Consider the following 23146-nt stretch of genomic DNA (forward strand, 5'->3'; position numbering starts at 1 on the left):
TACTTTTTTGATTCTCTTACTATGTGTTTTTTATATGAGGTATACAGTTAAGATGAGCCTCTACAATAGTGTCTTTCCATACAGCTTCAGGGATTTCACTTTTGGCACTGCACCTTTTAATTTCTGTTTAACTAACCTCCTTGTTTTTGTGTAATCCCCCTTTCTGAAATTAAATGCTTCAGTGTTGGGCTGTTTTAATGTTTTCCCTACCACAGATCTAATTACAGGTTGACCCTCTGTAATCCAGGATTCCCTGGTCCAGCAAGATCCATCATCTGGCTGGACCATGGATGTTCCAGTACCAGAGAATCCCTGTGGAGGACCTGGGCTCCACACAGGTGGCCTGCCTATCTCCTCCTAGCTGGGCAGCCAGGTACAACCCAGCGGAGCTGCCTGGTGGGGACAGAAGCCCAGTGTACCGCAGCAGGGCTGCCTGGTGGGTCAGGAGCTTGGTGCACTGTAGCAGGTCTGCCCAGAGGGGCCAGTGGTCTGATGCTCTATAGTGGGGCTGACCAGAGGGCCAGGAGCCTGCATGCAGGGAAGGAGGTGGAAGGACTGGTAGGACAGTGAGGCTAGTGGCAAGGGGAAGTTGGACAGGAGCCCAGTGGTTGGTCCAGGGCTGGGGGAGGGAGGGGAGCCGGTAGCAGGGGAACCAAATATGACCTCTCCTGGTCTGGCAAAATCCCTCATCTGTATATTATAGCTGTTCGGCTGTTTTCACTCTTTGTACCAGTTTCTGTGCTCCATTTAGAACTAAATCAAGAAACAGTCATAAAAGGTGCAAAAACCTTTCTCTTTCCATCTCGTCCTGAGGTGACATATACCCAGTCAATGTGGGGATAGCTGAAATTACCCATTATTACTGAGAGGTTTTTTTTATTCTAATATTCTCACTATCACCATCCTGGTCAGGTGGTCTGAAAAATATCCCTACAGATAAATTCTTCTTATTAGAGCATGGAATTACTATCCACAGAGATTCTATGATCCAGTTTGGTTCATTTAAGATTTTTACTTCATTATATACTTCAATTTTAATACACATGTATGACCTTTCAAGCTCAAGCAATCACATTACTAATAGCTATATCATGAGCCAACATGTACTGAGACAACAAAATTATTGGGATTAACAGATGATTGGCCTCCAGGGTTTTATTGTCATTCCTGGACTGCAAAGCACTTTTATGTGCTTACATTTAAGCATGTCTTAGTCATTTCAATTAAGACAACATTTGGAGAATGATTTGGGTTTCTGGATAATGGTTATTTTATAAACCCAATAAGCTTCCCTCTTGGTTTATCTTAAATTTCTTTTTTTAACATCTCCATGCTTGTCTATTGTCTCTGACCTATCTTCTCTCTCTACATTTCTTCTAGGCAGTCTGTGGATATGATGTTAAATAGATTCTAATTTAATGTCTCACAACACCTGTAGTGTTGCAATTGCATATGAATATAATTTCTGACTGGGGACTCAAATCATCTGGGTCAGAGTGGTAACAACTGAGCTACAAACATGACTGAGTGAGTCATTAAAAGAGTTTTTCTTTTATAAAGGTGGCAATTTCCAATAGACCATAAGCTTAATTCCAGTAATAAAAGGTGTGTATATTCCATATGCAAATGCCACAATATTCCTAGTTACATTGTCAGTTATATGATAGATTCATTGCAAAATTTCATAAAGAGAACTTTTTCATCATGTTTCTAAGAGAAACTAAGACTCTAACCTAAAAGTTTCACTAACTTTTAACCTAAAGTTTAACCTAAAAAGGTTTCTCAAACTTGTTCACAGTGTGGAATGCATCTTAACAGGTTTCCTTATTGACCCATACAGTCTCTCCTATTCACAGTCATTTGGACTAGCTCCCTTCCCATTGGTGATTGAACAGATCTGTATGACAACCATAGCAAACGTGTAGCTGGGAAAGTTATATTAGAGAAGCCATCTCTGAAAACACTTGAGAGTATACTGGCCATCAGAGTTATGTCAAGGATAAATTTTACACAGTGTATTAAAACCAAGGAAAGTTTGTATGGGATATGGATGATTAACAAGAAAAAAATATCTGACATGCAATATCAGATATGCAAGTTATGATATTAACTGACCTGAGGTATTTTTGCTGAGACCTGTACACTTAGAGCAAGTTGTTAACAGAACAGACATTTTTAGTGGTAAAACACTAAAATTTTAATTTCTTTTCATTTATTGAATATAAAATTATTTAACATCATTAAGTCATAGTAAAGTGTATTTCAGTGCTTGATTACTGTAACGGATGAAGTGAGAGTGCCTTCAACAACCTAACTGACCAATAAAATACAACTTGGATTATCTTAGTGCCATTATGATATGGATCTTCAATTTATATTTTTGTTACAAAAATCTTTGACAATACATTTTTTCAAAACATACTTGGTTTGTCATGTAAAAATTGCTTATTATTATTGTATAAATGTTTATAAAACTCTAAGTTCCTAGCCTGCAAGGATCTTATAGTCTAACAAGACTCCAGTAATAGCAATCACAGAGACTCGGCAACGTAGCAGCACCAGGGCCAAATACATGCAGATCGCATACAGTATAAAAACAATATAAGCACAGAATTAGGCACTTAAATCTATTGTTTGGCTCCTGATTGTCGTACGTATTATGTACTTGTAGCTCCCACTAAATTTGCATCATCAGAGATTCTTTTCCGTTTTGCATGAGATGAGACTAATTTAACAAGGACCTCAGGCTTTGGCCCATACAGTGACAATCCGAGTTATCAACCAGCCTGCTGTTAGTTCCCAAAACATTTCCAAATTACCGTTGACATGTTAATATTCGTGCTTAGCCCTCCTCCCACCCACTATACTTTAGCCTCCACAGTTCTCCTAAGCCTATTCTCACAGCAACAAACTTGTCAATATAAATAATTCTGCACATGCAGCTATGCATGCCCCAAATTCAAATCCCCCTCATTGCCAATGACTTTCACTCACTCACTTTCCCTGTCAAACAAAACAACAAAAACCAAACCCAAATCCTATTCCTTTCTGGTCCTTCATGTTATTACAAAACATCTATAGGAATCTTTTACTGGGTCAACAATAATCAGACCTGCAGTTGGTTGAAAAATATGTCACCTTCCCCTGCACTGGTAGAAAATTTAAATGAAAATGGGGAACATAATTGTATTGGAATATTCAGCAGAAATGTTCAATGTTTCAAAAAAATGAAAACCTAAAAAAAATATTTTTCAGTTTTTTTGGATTTATAATTTTTCTTAAAAGAACCAAACCAACCAAACCAAAACCAAGAAAAACAGGCACTTTCCAAAAAAAGCTTGGTTAAATTAACACCCAAATTAACGTTAAAAAGTCAACAGAAAAACAGATTAATTAGGTCAGTTCTTCAAAATATTAAAACGAAACAAAAAAAAACCCTCTCAAAATATTAAACTAAAAATGAGCAAGTTGGCTAAAAATTTTTACATTCCAGTGAGCAAATAAAATGCTAACAAAAGATTTTGTGGAAATGTTAATGTCTAATATTTTGGGTATACGCAAAAAGAAATCTATAATAATTGAAAAGTATTCTAAAATCCTTATAAATTCTTCATTGTGTTCAACACAAACCACATTTTTCGGTGGGATTTTAGGTTTGGTGATCAAACTGTAAAATCAATAATTCTCTCAGTTCTGCTCATATGGTTATTTTTACCAATTCAAAGTATGTGTAAAATATTACTGCATCAGGTAAGTTACATGTGGAAATAACCCCACAAATTGTGAAACTGTGGAGAATCAGTCCCATGCTCTGTTAATGACTTGGGATCAAAACTTCAGGCACATCTTCACTCGCTTCACTGGAGATTGATGTTCTCATGTTCAATTTAGCAGGTCTAGTATAGACCCATAAGTTGAATGCTGAGGGCAGCTCCGGATGGCACTTCTACACCTTGCAGTTGAGAGAAGTAAGGGAAACTAACTTGAGTGCTTGCTTCCATCAGCGTCCCACGGTGGGTACAGGGCCAACCTTAGCTTAATGTAAACTGATTACAGCTATGTATTCTATGTAGCTGGAGTTGCGTACCTTAAGCTGACCTTCCAGTGTAGTGTAGACCTGGCATCCTAAGAAAAAAAATCTATAAAAAATTATTCTGTATACTTTATCTCAGCACAAATCCCAGGAGCTATCCAATGTTATTTGCCTTTTTATATACTCCTGAGTATAGTTTACTTTAACCAAAATCCTGAAAAAGTTTTCACAGCAGTTGAAATATTAAATAGTGAGGGAATTAAGACTCAAAATAAATGCTCAGTCTAGATTTAACAAAGTAAAGAGATTTAAAGATTTCTCAGAACATTTATAATTCATTGGGAATTGCCATTTCCGGCACTTCATTTTTGAAGCTCTTGCTAGCTTAAAAAAAAAAGACAAATAAAAAAACCTTATTTCTTAAATAAAAGGGATAAATTCCAGAATTGTTAGGTAAAGAAATTATGTTACTTTCTTTTTTAGCTAGACCAGTTTATAGATCTGATCATTCTAATAGCCTTTATAGGTAGGGTTGACAAATTCCTAATTGCACAAAAACAAACACTCCTTCCCTGCCCTTTCTTCATGGCTCCACCCCAACCTACCCCTTCTCTGAGGCCCAGCTCCCCCCACTAGCTTCATTCCTCCTCCCTCCATCACTCAGTCTCTCTCTCCACTCCACTTACTTTCACCAAACTGGTGCAAGGTAAGTAAGGTCTCCAGCTGTGGCTGCGGCCCATGGGAAGGGGCTGTATGTAGAGAAGCATGCCTGGCTCTTAACCCTCCTTGCGCTGACCCACATATATTTGCAGTGGAGTGGAACAACTTGTGTACTCTTCTGTGCACCACAGAATTACATACAAGAGAGAGCCTTTGCTGACACCAGTTTAAAAGTAGAACTAGAGCCAAGCAATTTCAGCCTTTAAGTGGCACAATTGACGCGCAGCAACTCCGTACACGTGGAGCCACTAGGGAGACAGATAAGATTAGATAAAAAGAAAATCCACATATCCAGCTAGCTATATATTTCTAGTGCACCAATTACCATGGCATCTAAACACCCATTCCCAAGCCAGATATTAGCATTCAAGCACATTGCATACATTTGACAGTGTCTGGATGAGTTAGTTCTAGATATAATCCGACTCTCGACATTTCATGTACTTTAAAGAATGTGGATGATTCACACCCATGTTAAGGACTCTTTATTTCTTGGGAAGTATAAGGAGCCTCAGGGTAAAATGAGAATCAGGCTCAAAGTACTTATAATAATTTACTTAGCATCATATTTTGAAAATGCATAATTTTAGAATGAACAAATGTTTCCTACTATTTGCTTTGAGCCCTATCTGTGTAAGGATGGAAATTGTTAATCAAAAATAAAAGAATCACAGCTTTTCAAATAGTATGCTGCAGCTGAAAAGCAGGTGTGTGAAATGCCTTTTATTTTACTGACATGCATATCCACTACCATATGCCATAGAATGCTACAAAGCATAGTGTTCTTTCAAAACATTACCTCGCTGTGACAGTAAATATGACTTGACAGATGGCCTGGCAGAAGAATTACATGACACATTTGTGATGGGTGTCATTTCTAGAAAACTATGTTTGGAATGCTCCATTATAGTACATCAAATAAAAGTACAAGCCATACAATTTGGACATAAATTTTGAATACCTCTAAGCCAGGGTCGTCAATAATTTTTGATGGAGGGCCACTCCAAGATTTTGGAAAGTGGTTGAGGCCACTCTCTTCCATTATATTAATGGATGAGATGCGGGGTCTGGGATGGGGGTTTGGTGCAGAGTGGAGCTTAGGGTAAGGGACTGGAGTGCAGGAGGGAGATTGGAGTCTGGGCGGGAGTTTGGGTGAAAGATGCGGTTGTGACATAGGGCAGGGGACTGGAGTGCAGGGGTTTGGGATGTAATCTACGAGGTAGGAGGGGATTGTGATCTGGGGCAGGAGATTGGGGTGCCAGATCTGAGAGGGGATATGCATGTAAGAAGGGAACAGAGAGTTTGGGTATGTTGAGTGGGGGGGTGGCGGGCAGAGGGTTGGGGCAGGAAAGAGCTTGGATTCCAGAACCAGCCTGCCTGCTTGCAGAGCTTAAAACGTTTCCCAGCCAGCCAGCCTGCCTGCCTGGCCCTGTGCTTCATTGAATAATTGAGCTGAAGAGAGAGGGGGCATGGTTCTTCTTGACTGCCTGTTATTTGATCAAGCAACTCCCATTGGCTGGTTTCTGGAGGTGGCGCGTCTCCTGAAACTTCCCCCCTCCCCTCCAATTTTAAAACAAAAACGAAGCCCTGTAGCTGAGTTTCTGCATGCATGGGGCTCCCTGTTGCCTCCACAAGCTGGATCTGGTGGCTTGGTAGGCTGAATCAAGCCTGCAGGATGTATTTTGCCCAGGCCTACTCTAAGCTTTTACCTGGGGTTATTTCATTGTAATTGTTTAGTTTGATCCTACTCTTATTTTGCCTTTTGCAAAATTGGGGAGAAAATCCAACTCAGAGTTCTAATTCAAGCTCAACTCTTTTGTGAACCTAGTGTTTCAGCATGCTAGGCCTGATCCTCAGATGCTCTGTCCCTGCACTTTGACTATAAGCCGCATTTCTGCTTCCTTCATTTGGAGCCATGTAGGGCCCCAAACACTCCACAATGTGGTCTTCTTTCTAGAATCCTCTCTGAGGGTATGTCTACACTACCACCCTAATTCGAACTAGGGTGGTTAATGTAGGCAACCGGAGTTGCAAATGAAGCCCAGGATTTGAATTTCCTGGGCTTCATTTGCATCTTGCCGGGCGCTGCCATTTTTAAATGTCCGCTAGTTCGGACTCCGTGCCCGCGGCTACACGCGGAATGAATTAGGTAGTTCGGATTAGGCTTCCTATTCTGAACTACCGGTACACCTCGTTCCACGAGGAGTAACGGTAGTTCGGAATAGGAAGCCTAATCTGAACTATCTAGTTCGTGCCTTGTGTAGCCGCGGGCACGGAATCCGAACTAGCGGACATTTAAACATGGCGGCGCCTGGCAAGATGCAAATGAAGCCCGGGAAATTCAAATTCTGGGCTTCATTTGCAACTCTGGTTGCCTACATTAACCACCCTAGTTCGAACTAGGGTGGTTGTGTAGACATACCCTGAGTGTTGGGAAGTAAGGAACTGCTATACCATAGCCACAACCCCAAATGCTTCTGATCCTTCCATCACCTACACTATTAGGTCTATAGATAGAACCTTTAAACAACCTCTACTCAAGCCAGTGCACCACTTCCACACCCTAATCAAGAGGCAATTTCCAACCACTTTATACTGCCAGCATGCCATAAAGGGGCCTCTATATAATAGTGAGAAAGGTCCATTATAACTGTCCTTTAGATAATATTGGGCTAGGTTAAGATCATATTATGTGTAAATTCAAGATTACACTGGGAACATAATTACATGTTTTTGTATGCCCCAGAAAACATAAAATTCATGACTCAACCATTCTGTCAGATACCTCAGTACTGAAAATATAACGCACTGACTAGAGAGATATTTAGTAGATATGGTGGGGTGCTATACATCTTGTCTGGTAATGCCTATTATTGTGCATTTATTGTTTATTAATTTTATATATTTTATGCAGAGATTGAAATATGTACAAAAATGTGTCATAGTTTTAAAAAAACCAATAAATATGATCATGAAACTAGAGAAAATAATCACATGCTTTGTTCTGTCCTGAGATGCTGCTTCCCATCTTGGGGAAACACAACCTCACAAATTTGGAGTAGAGGAGATCCTGTAGGACTAGGGGAAACAGGCCATAAAGCTGTGAATTTCTCCTAACTTCCATGAGCTCAGGTTCTCACAGTTTCCACTGCAAAGATAGTATGAGTTAATAAAACAAATAACACCTCACTGTATAATGCCTGAACTCACTGTTATTTCATTATAGCACATGGAACTTTTATGAAGTATTTGTGCAGTTTATTAACACACACAAAATTTCTTTAAAAAATTATTAACTCCACAAGCAGATATATGTTGCTTGTATATTAATACAAGGTTGTAAGGGAAGCACTATTTCCCGAGCATGTGTAACATTCACAAACTGATTCTATCTATGCATTTTTATTGGGATTTTTTTTTACAAAATGAAAAGAAATAGGGCTGAGCCTTAAATAGCCCAACAGAGTGGTAAAGTAGATAGAAGACAAGCTGGATGACAGATGTGTGATGGAACACCTTATGGATTTAGACTACAAATGCTATTCTAGGAGTAAGTCATAGAGAGTATGTGCACCTGAGCAGTGGCATTTGTGTGAATAATGCCTGCAGAAATTCCACTTGCCACATATGGATAGGTAAATTGCATGAGGAGGAGTGGCAACATCCTCTCATAACAAGGCAATGGACTCTTACACAAATATGGAATTTATTTCAAGTTAGCTGTACCAGACACACACTGATAGCAACAGAATTTTAGCAGCACTGAAATATATCATGTGATTGTTGGTGTGGGTGACTGTGGACTAGAAGCATTTAACTTTTTGCCATGGCCACAGTTATCTCTTTACCAATGTTCTCTATTTTTATTTCCTTTCACACACTTCAATAAGATATGGGAGGTTTTTAGCCAGTTCTGTAATTATTATTTTTATTATACTAACTGGCTGTGTCTACATTGGCCCCTATTCCGTAATAGGGATGCAAATGTAGCACTTTGGAATAGGCAAATCCGTGGGGGATTTAAATATCCCCCGCGGCATTTGCATTAAGATGGCTGCCGCTTTTTTCTGGCTTGTAGATAAGCCGGAGAAAAGCGCCAGTCTGGACGCGATCCTCCGGAAAATAAGCTCTTTTCTGGAGGATCTCTTATTCCTACTTTCAAGACTTGAAAGAAGGAATAAGAGATCCTCCAGAAAAGAGCTTATTTTCCGGAGGATCGCGTCCAGACTGGCATAAACCAATGGAAACTGAGCATAAGGATTTGCCTATTCCAAAGTGCTGCATTTGCATCCCTATTACGGAATAGGGGCCAATGTAGACACAGCCACTAAGTCTATTGAATCTGGGCCATTTTGAAGAGAAGGCAAGACTAGTAGAACTTCTGCTGGCATTATTCACACAAGTAGCACTGCTGAGGCACTGACGCTGTCTGTTCCTGGAATGGCTTTTTGTTGTATATATGCAAGCTGTACTTGTGTCGTGTACATTGTACACAGTATTAGATCAATTTATATACTTCATCCTCCATGGACCCAATGGACATCTTTGGGTGATATCCTGAATAATCTGTGATCTATATGAAAAAATGAACAGATTTTGCACCTTATGCTCAGTTTCCATTGGTTTATGCTAACTGAGAAAATGGTCAAACATTTACATGTTTAAAAATGGAGATGGAGATTTTCCCTTACATTTTTAGATCTCTTCTAACTGGGGAAACCAGAGTCACAGTCACCATAGCCTCCAGACTCACCTCTGCTTATGCCATTCGAAAAAACCCTGTAGGTTTTGTTGCTGTATTTAGTATGTTTAAAAAACAATTCTTCCAGAAGGTAAATACAGTCAAGTGCTATTTAGTCATGAATGGCCTTTATTATTAACAGAATCTCTTTCATGATGGGCTATCTTTGTTTTCATCATCCTATTAGTAAAACGTGACACCTTTTTAGATCTAATTAGACCACTTTCATAAAGACCGTTAATAATTCAATAACCCCATTATCTATTTTCTTCCCCTTCAGAGCTCTTCAATCAGAGCTTATGCAGCAGGTTGCATTCACTTTGAAAATCCATTAGCCTCCACTTTCACTCATGCTCTTTTTCAAGGGACTCAAGTGGATAGTCACATAATTTTATTTATTCATTTGTTGCACTTTTCCTCTTAAGATAGATGTAAAATGTGGTGGTAGTGGGTGTCTCTGATACATGAAATAATCTCCACTGTCATCTTCTCACAGCTTTATCTGTCATCCCATTTTTCAGCACTGATCACCTGAATCTGTTAAACAATTTTTTTCAGGAGGCTGACACACTGCCCCAGTGCTTGCATCTATCAACATCCTCCTGATTTATTGGCTTAATAACAGGAAATCATTTGGTCGCTCAGCTCTATTTTGCTTCAATGCTGACCTGTGACCTTAATTTGATGCCTTTCAAGGTCCTTTGTTTTCTCATCTTATAACAGGTAGCCTGCTAACCAGCTGCAACAGATTTACAAACTTATATAAATATTTAAGTAAGAGCTAGAAATATAAATTTTTAAAAGCGTTTTCTTCAGAAGTATAAAAATAACTGCATTTAAGCAGAAATGTATAAATCAACAGCATGATCGCACACAGCATGGGCTTAAGTATCCTTCATGTGCTTCATGCCTTCCTCCCCATTGACAGTTACAATAGTTATGTTGTATTGGAAACTCTTTCTCTCTGTGTTACTCTTTAACCATTGCCACTCCACACACAAACCTTAGTATGGACTCATATGAGGAGGAACCCATCAGGCAAGTGTTTCAGTTCACCACATATGTTCTTCAGCCATCTGAAAACTAATTAATTTCTAGGTTAGGACCACTTGCGGTTAGTTTCAAGGTTTGGGCTAGGCCAGTAGAAATTTACTATTTTGGGAATGAAGGGTCTCTGGCACTGGAAGGTTGGATTAATATTGCACCTTGCCTTACCTCATAAAACATCATCTTCTATTTCTTGCCTAGCTTTTGAACAGCTTCACCTGTCCCAGCTGTTTATTCACATGCTCACATTCAGGTTTGAATGCCGCACACATCAGCCCCTGAGGCTTGGAAGGAGAACCACTGGTTTGGAGTCTAAACTAACCAATGGGTAGAAGCAGGCAGGTGTAGAGGCGCTCCTTTCATGGGATGCTGTGGGGAGAAATGTCTTCCCAATGATCAAAGAGAATCTGGGAATCCTTCTTAGAAGCGGGGAGGAGGGAAGGGGAAAGAGCAAAGGAGAGCCAACAGGATTAAATGTATGGAAGGACCTTTTTGTTGGGGGAGGTGAGGGGAGCCAGAAAGAAGTTGTCCAGAAGAGGACAATTATCCTCATTAACCAGTACAGAATGGAAAGAGCTAAGTCCCCTTTCAGATATACATGTCTGTGCAGATCAGATAGCAAACTAGAAGACCAGAAAAACTGAAATAAAATAAAAGTTCAAACCAAGACAAAGAAAGAAAAATTACTTTTACTCTAAGGGTATGTCTACACAGCAAAGTTATTTCGAAATAACTTCACTAGCATCTACACAGCCAAACCGCTATTTCAAATTAATTAATTTTGAAATAGCGGCACACTTATTTTGAATTTGGTAAACCTCATTCTACGAAGAATAATGCCAAATTCGAAATAGCTAATTTGAAATAAGCACTGTGTAGACACTTATTTCGTAATAGGGGGCCTCCACCCTTCCCAGGGCACCCTGGTGGCCACTCTGGGCCAAACCAGGAAAACTCGTCTCCTCCCCCACATCTCCAGAGCACTAAAAGGGGTAGGCTCTGGCCACAGTGCCTGTGCCAGCTCCATGCCTGTCAGCCCAGAGACAGGATTCACTGACCATGACCCAGTGGCCCCAGTATGAGCTAGGCAGCCAGTCCCAGCCAGCCCTCCACCGCTCCCTGGGCCCAGTCACCTAGTTCCCAGGAGCCTGGCAGGGGCCACAAAAGGCAGGCGCCTTCCTGGTCCAGTGTGGAGATCATGTACCTGATTGAGGTTTGAGGGGAAGCCTCCAATGTCCATGATCTCCACACTAGATGCAGAAATGTGGCCATCCATGGCAGGATAGCTGCCAGCTTGGCCACCAAAGGCCACATGCGCACCCAGGAGCAGATGCACATGAAAATAAAGGAGCTGCAGCAGGCCTATGCCAGGGCCACAGGGGGCAGTTCCCACACAGGGGCAGACCCTCCCCACTTCCCCTATTTTGATGCCCTGGTCCACATCCTGGGGGGCAGAATGGTCCATGACCCCTGGGGGGTCATTGATCCTGGGGCAGAGGGCCCTGACCAGGGCACAGAAGAGGAGGAGTAGGGGGGCCAGGAGCTGCAGGAGCCCAGAGGCAGCGTGCCATGCAGCCAGGACCCCCAAGCCGTCCCAGCAGACCTGTCACCAGTGTCATCTGGGGAGGCAAAGGCAGGTGAGTACCATCACTGTCCCCTTATGAGGTGGAGACCAGGAACCACGCGTGTGGGCCTTGCTTACCACGGATCACGCAGCAACCTGTGCACATGTGAGCATGTGTTGTGCCCCCTCCCCCCCCAGGCACATGGCCCCAGATGGCTGCCACACAGGGGCCTTGGACTGTTAGCCACATACGTGTGTGAAGAGACATGACAGAAATTACTTGCTCCTGACCTCGGGGTGGGACACAGCAGGATGCCCTCCCTCCACAAGCCCCCTCTACACAGTGGCAGAGGACATCTCCCCCCATCCTCACCCACACTATACGCAGCACGGGAGTATGGGTGCGGTCTCGGGACAGCTCCCACTCCAGGGGATAGCAGGACATTCCAAACTGTGCAAGCACATCGGCTCTGATGGTGCAGGGAACGGTCATCCTCACCTTGCAGAGGGGTGCTGGGCTTCACCCGCTATGTCCCCAGGGATAACTGACCCCTTCTCTTGTTTCATCACAGCCACACCAGCTGCATGTGCAAGGTGCACCATCCCGCCCAGGACATGCTCATGCACCCGAGGGCTCTGCAGTGGAGGGGTACCAACAGCAGCATCTGGGGGAACTGCAAACCCTGCACCGCACCCTCCAGAACTGGTTGCAAGAAGACCTGCAGCTCCGGTGGGGGAAGCTTGCCCAGGGCTGTGCCATCTGCCAACACCTGCAGACCCTGGTGCAGAGCGTGAGGCCTTCTGCTGCTCCAGCGCCTGCTGCCTCCCCAGCCACTGCTCCTCCTCCCACTCCTTCTCCTCCTCCCACTTCTCCCTCCTCACCCTCCATCCCCTCCCCATTCCCCCAGGGATGCCGAGGTGCTGGAAGACAGTTGGCCCGGCGAGACCCCCAAACCTGAGCCCTGAGCTTCCCCTTCCCCTTGTTCCCCTTGCTTCCCCCTTCCAGCTCCTTCCTCCCAGTTTTCCCCCTCCCCATTCCCATCCTTTCTCCTTCCCTCTCCTGCCTCCTTCCCCAGTCTCACCAGAGTTTCACCTCCCCCCCCCCGTTTTATTAAATAAAAACAGTTTGTTTTCTTCAAAACATGTGTCTTTATTGTAAATTAGGAAAGGGGGTGGGGGGGGGGGTAAGTGGAAGGACTTGAGGGAGGAATAAGGCAAAAGACCCCAGTGGGGCACACCAGGGAGATGTTAGTGCTCCTCTGAGTGGAAACTCTCCCTCAGGGCCTCCTGGATACTGACAGCCCCCCCGATGGACCTCCCGGATGACAGCCTTCAGCAAGTGCAGCCAGGCTCATGGCAACGTGTTCAAGAGAAGCACCAGAGTGCCCAGGGGCAGCTCTGTCTCCATGCTGCAGAGAGCTGTGGTCTCCCGAGTGAGGGCAACCAGAGCACATCGAGACACAAAATGCTTTGCTGTCCCTCATTGAGGTAGACAAGCAAGCAGGGAAACCTGAGAACTGGCTGTCCGGGGGGCGGGAGGGTGTGGCGGGAGGCCTTTCAACACAGACCTCAGATAGCCTCAGGCAGCTGTCCCACACAGTAAATCCTGACCTGGTGCCCTGTCGGAACAGGTTCTGTCCAGCCTTAAATGTGATTCAGAGTCCACTCAGTGTGGACGCTCTATTTCAAAATAGCAAAATGCTATTTTGAAATGCATTTTGTGTGTAGACGCGTTATTTCAAAATATCTTATTTCGAATTAACCATTTCTAAATAAGATATTTCGAAATAACTCTGTAGTGTAGACATACCCTAATAGACTAAAAACATGGCAAATTATAGAGAAAAAGCATTCAAGGGGGTAGTTCTGTGTTAAAGCAGATTTCTCTAATCACCACAATGCACAATTTTCTGTCTAAGGATCTTAGAAAGACTGATTCCTGAAAAATAAAACAATCAATGTTTACAACAGATTGGAATGAGAGGTTTTTATCTGAAAAGAGACATTTTTTATAAAGCATACATACTCTTTAAATTAAATATGCTTTAGTTTGGTAACAATAGCAGCCACTTTTGCTATAAAGAATGGGGGATATTACCAGCACTTAAATTAATATTTAATTTAATTTATGAAAGAATGTGATGGATATGACGGCACTTAGCCTATGCAGTTTCACCATGGCAAGCAATGATTTTTATTCAGGTGAATTAGTATTGCATGCCAGCATATATGAATATTATGTTTTTCACTAAGGCTTACAAACAGGTTAGTTAGCACATGAGTATAGCATACATTTCTTTGTTAGTGTACTTGAGAAAATCATACCAATGAAAAAATCTTTTCCAACACTGGCATCTTTTAAAATCCCCCTAAAATGATATCTCTGTAATATATGTTTATCAAGTCATCTGCCTGTTCTCAGTTGAATTAAATTTATTTAATGTGTGTGTCCTGGACAACAAAACTAAGTGAAAGTATCTTAATTTGATCCTTTTCTTGTGTGTCAATTGTATGCATAACATTTGAAGGTTAATAGTGTGACAGTGATGTACTAAGCCATGCAAACAATATATTTCTAACAATGGACAATTTCCTTGTGAAATGGATTGGAAAGACTGTGATAGCATAAAGAAGACCATATTAAAGTGATGGCCCTTCATTCTAATGAACAGTAAAAATGTTACTTGCTCAAAGAAATCATTAAAATTAGAAATATCCATCAATATGTTTTCTTGATAACTGCTGTATACCTCTGTACATGTGCTGGAGTATACATTATTCAATATGCTTCTCATCTTAACTGCAGTTTGCTTATGGTATCTGTTGACTAAGATAAGAATCACACTTTGCACCAGGGTGTACATAAAACTTTGCACCAGGGTACTACAAATGTTCCAGTACAAGTTGCAAACAAATTTTTAAAAAATCAAATAATGTAGCTTGTTCTTCTGGAAAAAAAAATGTCACCAGAAAACAATTTATATAATGAAGGATAGATACAAATTACTTCTTCCTACTATGAGCCCAACCTCTGCTCAAGTTTGCTGTACTTAACATAAAGATTCTGCTCTGAAAAAATGTAACACTTATAACTACAGGTTGGACCTCCTGAGCCCAACACCGTTGGGACCTGACTGGTCCTGAACAAGAGAATTTGCTAGACCAGTGGAGGTCTCCTGTCACCAGCCCCCAGGCCTATCACCTATTGCTGGCAGGCAGCCCCTGCAGGTACCCTGTATCGTTTCTCCCCCTCCCCCCAAACCTGGATGGGCTGCTTGCCCCACTGCTGCTGGCTCCCTGGGCAGCAGAGGCTCCAGCTTCTGCTGAGGGATTCCAGCATCTCACATCTGGGGGCAGATGGAGGGCTCTGGCCCTGGCCTTGAACTCCAGGGGTCTACTATTGTGAGGAAGTGGAAAGTTTTGAGGGTTCAAAGGGGGGTTGCATGCAGAGGAGGCACTCAGTGCACAGATGTTACTAGTTAAATGTGCAAGGGGAGAGGGAGTTTGCTGTTTCAGAGAAACAACCAGTTCCGGCCAGACGCAAGACAATGGGCTGCAGAGGGGAGACCCCAGCAACCGACTCTGCTTGTTCCAGTGAGGGGAGAACATTGGATGGAGGAAGAGAGAGGCAGGGAAGAGAGGAACCTAGGAAACCCTGTTACCTGGAGAGAAGTCAATAGAAAGGGAGGGGCTGTTGCTGTGGAGATTGGAGGCTCTATTGGAAGACTGTTGGGCAGTTCAGGACAGAGAACAGAGCAGGCAGGACTCAGCTAGCTGAAGGGGAGCATGATGTGCAGGGCTGAGGGAGGTCAGGCCTACAGGGCTGAGAGATTCTTTGCTTCATTGAAAGCTCAATACACGCTCCTGTTTTGTGCTGGTTGAGAGTCACTCTGGTCTAGAGAACAAGGTTGCATTATTCCCTCTGGGTATATCTACACTAGCCCCCTAGTTCGAACTAGGGAGGCTAATGTAGGCATTCGAAGTTGCAAATGAAGCCCAGGATTTAAATATCCTGGGCTTTATTTGCATCTTCCCATCTGGGCACCATTTTTAAATCCCCTTAGTCCAAGCTAACTGCCCGCGGTTACACGAGGCAGTCAAACGTTAACTCGAACTAAGTCCTTAGTTTGAGTTAACTGTTACGCCTCATTCCAAAGGTGTACTAGGGTATAGCCCTACCTCTAACCTGGGTACTGCAACCTCCAAGAATCCTTACACCAAATTTCCAGCCCAAAGACATTGGGCTAAGCATCTAATATATCAAAATGCCTTTTTAAATGAAGTCACCATGGTATATTAAAATTGCTCATCACCAGTCAACATTATACTCCAATATCCTGCATTGTCTTTCTCTATTTGTTATAGAGCCAGGCAAGTTTCATAGCTCTGATCTTTGATAGATTAAGAGGTATAGTCAAATATACATCAAAGATATTTTCACCCAGATTTTATAATCCCACTGCAGAATAAAATCCAATTACAGCTAAACTCCACTAGGGACAGGGACAATTTCAGTTTTCTTAGTCTGAGCAGACATAGATTTTGATAACTGCATCTTTGAGATATATTTCCCATATGGTGTGTGTGTAATTTATGTGCACATACTGAGAGGGGATTATACCTTCTTAGGATGTGTGGGACAGTTGTTCAGTAACATGACATAATCCAGCAAAAAGATATCTGCTATGTGGAGATTCCAGGTTTATGAAAATGCACTTTACAATACAGTTTGACACACACTTAGAATGAGTTCATTGGAACAATGATTAATAACCCAACCTACAATTGTCAAATTTGACTGCTGTCTTTAAAGCAATAGTCTCTTGAGACTACTATTCAGTGCAAGTCAAATGGCATTCTGTTCTCATTTCACCTTGAAGATAATGTACACTTCACCATTTGACAGCAGACTAGAGTCCATTATATACAACATTAATTACAGTCAGAAATTACCATTAAAAACAACTTACATAAATAGCAGCAACTGGTAAAATTCTAAAACATAAGGCCCTCTCTCACTCCCACTGACTTCATGGGAGTAGGAATGGATCCATAGATGAGAAAAGGATTCATTCTTGATAGATGAGAAATATTTAGTACAAGAGAATCTACCCGAAGAAGCAAGCACATGAAAATATGAAGAACGGTTACTAATTTAGTTTTAAAAAAATGCTTAGAAACAGGATAATAGATGATTAGACTTGATTCATCACAAAATTGGGGCAGTTTGCATTCCCAGGCTGTATCTAGACTACACCTCTCTGTCGACAGAAAGATGGAGATCCGGCATGTTGAAATTACTAATGAACCAGGGATGTAAATATCCTGTGCTTCATTAGCATAAACACGGCCGCCGCTTTTTTTCCAAAACGGAGATTTTTTCAAAAAAACCCAGCAGTATAAACGTGGATCTGTCAAAAATAAACCCTTTTTTGAAATATCCTGCATTCCTCAAAAAATTAGGTTTACAGGATCTGTCAAAAAAGGGTTTATTTTCAACAGTTCCACATCTAGACTGCCATTTTTTTTCAAAAAAGCTCCGTTTTGAAAAAAAGTGGTGGCCATGTTTATGCTAATGAAGCCTGGGATCTTTAAATCCCTGCTTCATTAGCAGTTTCAATGTGCTTGATTTGCATCCCTCTGTCGACAGAGGGATGCAGTCTAGATGTAGCCCCATAGATCAGGAAAATAGAGGCAGTGTGTCTGAGCTGTTAGGGGACTGGTATGGGACTTAGAAAACTTGGATTCTTTTCCTGGCTGTAAATGAGTCTATTGGGGCGCACACAGGCACCCCGTACTCTCCGCCTGAGTCTTGTGCTCCCCTCACCCAGAGGTTCACCGTCTGGTGTCCCCAGTCAACTATCTTCTTGGCCCCAGGGGCCCCTTTAACACCAGGGGTCTCCGGGCTTCCAGTAGCAGGGAGAAGGGGGTCTGGGCCTGCCTCTTCTCACGGACCCCAGCCCTGGGCCCTAAGGTCTCGGTACGCTTCCGGCGTCCGGTCCGGCTGGCGGGGCGTCTGCGGTAACGCGCCAGCCCTCACGCTCCCTTCGCCTGCCTTGGGCTGCTTCCTCTCCCTGTTGCGCTGTCTTGCCGATGCGGGGGCTTACCTCCGCAGTTTGGGTCCACCTCCTCCTCGGGCTGCCATGTCCAGCCTTTTAAATCCCCGTGCTGCTTGTGGCCAGGGGGTGGGCGGGCTCCTCCCCCTGTACGTGGGTCTACTTCCGGCGGGGCGGTGCACCTGCCATCTGGTTCCGCCCCCCGCGTGACGTCAGGCGTGGTCTCGGCGGGTGCAGGCGCGTTGCCGCCTCCGCGGCCTGGGAGCACCCGGCACACCGCCACTCGCCCCACGCTAGGGCTGCCCCATTTGTCCCCGGCGCCTCCGGCTCCTGCCCGCACGCCGCCGCTCGTAGTGCGGCTGGTGCCGGGGCTTCTCGCTCTGACCCCTGGGCCGCCGAGAAGGCAACTTCCAGGGGGATCAGAGTGCAGGGCGCCTCTGCCCCGTCACACAGGCTCTGCCATTAAACCACATGTCTCAAAGGGTATGCCTGTTCCAGAGCTGGAAGATGTAATTTCCCTCTTGAGCAGCTAAAGTTGTGCTAAAAGCAAAGTTGAAGCCATCCTAATAGAGTGTTTATGTAAAGCTCCAGACCTGATTGCATTCACACTGACTACACTGCTATGTTTAGTGCACTAACTTGATCAGAGTTAGCATGTGTGTATCTATTTAATCTGGAAATTACACCTTCCAATTCCAGTGTGGCTCCATATTTCTGTTTTCTCCCCTTTCCTCCTTTGCCTGTCTACTAAGTTCTTTGAGCTTAGGGCTGTCTGATTTTGTTTGGGTACAACAATTAGCACAATAGGGCCCTAATCTAGAGGCCTCTAGACAGTACTTTAATACAATAATTAATCAGAGCTGTTTTTCCCAAAGAGCAATTAAACCCCAAGAGAGGGTTAGCATGCCTCCCACTAGGACCTCAATGAGGTTGAGACAATTTCAAAAATTTGCACAGGCAGGGCTGTCCATTTGATACAGTAACTAGGGTGTTACACCTCTACCACCACCTCAGAAAGCGCTACCCAGACATGCTGGCCTGCTTCACTCTTCCTGGCAGATTCAGGGCTGAGCAGCTTGCATCAAGAAATCAAAATAAACAGTTGAAATCACTATTGCCAAGTCATATATAGAACAGTTAAACTGCATAGTCAATTGCACCTCCACAAAAGTCTCTCTTACTTTCTTTCTCTCTCTCATATTGATACACACACAAATAAAATTCCACTGTGGATCTGAGAAAACCTTTGTGACAATGTTTTAATCAAAGCCAATGTTTTTCTATTGAAAAATGCCACATTCAAAACTTTCCAAGCATCTACCAATGAATAATTACATTTTGTGCCTTTATTAAAACGTAATGGTTTGTACTATTAGCATATACAATGTGTACTGTGATTACTCCAAAGGAGCTGTGGAATTTTATACATGAGTACAATGAATCCAGTAACTTCATCTGTAATGTGCATAATAAATGAAAAAGTCACATCCATCAATCAGTCTTCATAGCCACTGGAAATAATATACGTTGTACCCCACACTGAATAAAGTTACATGCAGACAAATACATAGATTTCAGCACAGACATGGCCAAAAGGATACAGCAGAGTGTAAGGATGGGTTTTTTCTTTGCCAGCATTTTTTCAAATGCATGAATTTATTAAATAAAAATGTCTGAATTCATTTCAGGTATAGCTTCACTGAAGTCAACAAATGTTGAAGATATGCTGAGAGAACTACAGATATACTGATATTTTAGAGATGGAAACAACTATTGGGTCATTCCATCCATCTCCCTGCCAACAGAGGATTGTTCCATACAGTGAATTTTCCAGCATTTTGAGCAGTTTAATTTTAGATGTCACAGTGCTGGGCTTCCACTACTTCCCTTGGGAGATTATCCCACAGCTAATACATCTACTTGTCAGAAAGTTCTTATTGAAATTCACCCTGTATTTTTCAATTCTTAATTTAATGCCATTATTCCTACTAATACCCTCTTGCTACAAAATTAGTAATTACTTTTCCTTCTTGGTATTTATACCTAGGGCCAGATTAAAACTTTACATGCCCTTATGCACAGCATCTTCAGTGTCTGTGCCCACTCTCACTTACAGCTTCCCTTTATATTTACTATTCACAAAATGAAACTTTAAACAGACTTTTAACTAGTAACAGTAAACGCCCCCAGAATGCCAGCACTGCTAGGCATGTGCCTACTGTGCCTAATTAGAAACCTGTCCCTGTTTATACCCTTTAAATAGTTAGACTTTTACCATAACCCTTCTACTTGGTCCTGTCTTGGCCAAGACGTATGTTTTTAGCTCTTTGAATCTTTTATTACAAGATGAACTCTGTGGGTTTCTGGCCTGGCTTCCTAGACAATAAAGGATTAACACCATCCCCAGCATCTGGATCAGACTCTCTTCCTGGGCTTCTTTTATTAGTCAAACAAACAGCAAAGCTGTTCCCCAAAACAAAGGCATCTGCCTGGGAGTTCACAGATTCAGGGACTGCCAAAAAAAAAAAAAAAACAAGAAAAAAAAAAACCCAGCCTGCTCCTGTAACTCTCTTTCAGACAATAATATAGGAATCACATCACCCCCTTCCAGCTGTGTCTAATAATCCCATCCACCCAGCTCAAACAACCACTCTTAAAGAGGCTTTGTGCCTCAGAACTGGTTGGCCACAGGCCTCCCTGGTCCTTAAGGAGCAGACTATTCTTTTACAAATTCTTTCAACTTCCAGTTCACGATTGCTGCTGTGATCGGTTTTCTTTTCTTGTCTTCCAGTATCTTTCTGGTAATAAGATTTAGTGACAACTCAGATGCTGCACAGAATCATTCAATATGGAAGAGCATCTGTGTCACATAAGCACAGCAATTAGTATAAAATTGCATGATACAGACCAAATAACTAACTAATCAACTTTCTCAAAAAGATCAAACTTCATATTTGTCCATACCACTTGGGACACTTATTGAAAAATATTGTAATGCATGCTCAGGTTCTTGCATTTTTATAAGTACTCTAAACTATACTGTGAATTTTTTCACAATTATTTTGCCAACTCAATTTCTTGGTTTTGTATTGCCTGATGTACTTGGTATCCTGATAAACGTATAGTGGTTTTAATTATCTGGAAAATCCGTCTCACTCCACCAACAGTATGGGTGAGTCATTTGCATGCATCAGAACTGATGTGATTCTGTTTTTCAGGATTTAGAAAGCCAAGCTAAATTGTACACTAGAAAGAGGCTTTGGATTTATGTAATCACATATTCACACACTCAAATCCCTATTGTCTGGTGGAGAACAAGCAATATGAATGGACCAACATCTGGTTTCTACTGTGCTCAAGGCAAGGATACATCTAGTGCAGGTTTGCTCTTTGTGTTGGCCCAGCACAGTTGTGTCCTGGACAGGCTTTGAGTGCATGTGAATTTAATTACCTGTTAATTAGGAGACTAGGTAAGGAATCCCTTAAACAACGAAAAACACTGCCACTCAGAGAAATCAAGCATTTTCTATTTAGAAATGATTCCAAGACTCTTACTAATGCTCTGCATGCCCAATCATATCCTTTTCTACACCAGCCACCTGCTCAATCAGGTTATCATTTTAAACAACTGCTCTCAAACAATTTTTCATTGTAAAGCTGCCTCTGCTTATTCTAGCAATACCCTCAATTGGACACAATGCAAAAAACAAAAACAAAAAAATACCCCTTCCTAGAGAAAGAGGCATTTAGCACTGTGACAGAGTGAACCCTAAACTAGGCAACAGGGATGGACTAATTACTGTGGTTCAGGGAAGCCGTGCCTCTTTCCTTTGATGTGCATGCTCCAGGAGGAATAGCCAGACAAAAGGAGGCAGCCCAGGTCAGTCAGTTCTGGCTGAGGAGGAGGAAGGATGTACACTGCAGGCACCCAAAGAGGTGCTAGTGCTGTTGCAGGCAGCAGAACCCATGGACCTAGACTATGCTAGATGATTCGCCACTGCCAGTCAAGGAAATGCCTGAGACACAATTGGTGTTAGGAAGTGTCCCAGAGAATATAGTAAAAACTGATGCCTAAACCCTTAGGCTACATCTACACTGCAAGCCTCTTTCAAAAAAGAGCATCTAGACTACAATCAGTACTTTCAAAAAAATAAGCCGCTTTTTTGAAAGAGAGTACCCAGGCAGTCTGGATGCTCTCTTTCGAAAAAGCACAGTTTGCATTACATAGCGCACTTTCGAAAAAAGGCATTCTTCCTCGTAAAACGAGGTTTTCCATGGTTGAAAAAACTTTCTTACTTTCGAAAGAACGTGGCAGCAGTCTAGACGCAGAGCAAGTTTCAAAAAAAGGCTACTTTTTTTGAAAAAACCCTGTAGTCTAAACACACCCTTAATGAAGAAATCCCTGACTTTATAGGGCATTGGGTAGGAACCCGGTAGAGCAGATGGGATTAAGTTTCCCTCCCACACCCAACGGACCATTAGGCACAGCTCCTGTGTGCTCTTGGCTCCCTCCCAGAGGCTAAGGGATAATAAACTGTCTGTTTGCTCTACCCTGTCCTGCTCTGCCCAGGGCCTACAGACTGATATTTTTGTTTTGTCCCACTCAGACGGCCAGAACCCTAATTGCTACTGCCTGCCCCAGCTAGGAGGCACAGGGACCATAGATTGATCGATTGCCTAGTCTTCCCCAGGATGATCAATGCTCTGCCCTGTCCAGAGAGCCAGAACTTAAATTGTTGTTTTCAACCCCAGTCTGGAGGCTCAGGGACTATGGAGTGCTTGTTTGCTTGGCTCCTCTAGGGATCTGGAGCACATAGCGCTGCAATTACCTGTTCCAATTGGGAATCCTGACAGCTGGATGATGGAGGGTGCCAATCTTGCAATGGGTGAACAGGGGCAGCCCAGCTCGATAAAAAGATCCTCCTTCCCCTTCATAAGCGCCAATACATTTTTCCCAGTTATTTACACATGTAATTATCCAGTAA

Source organism: Pelodiscus sinensis, chromosome 1 (genome assembly GCF_049634645.1).
Source record: "Pelodiscus sinensis isolate JC-2024 chromosome 1, ASM4963464v1, whole genome shotgun sequence".
Classification (NCBI taxonomy): domain Eukaryota; kingdom Metazoa; phylum Chordata; order Testudines; family Trionychidae; genus Pelodiscus; species Pelodiscus sinensis.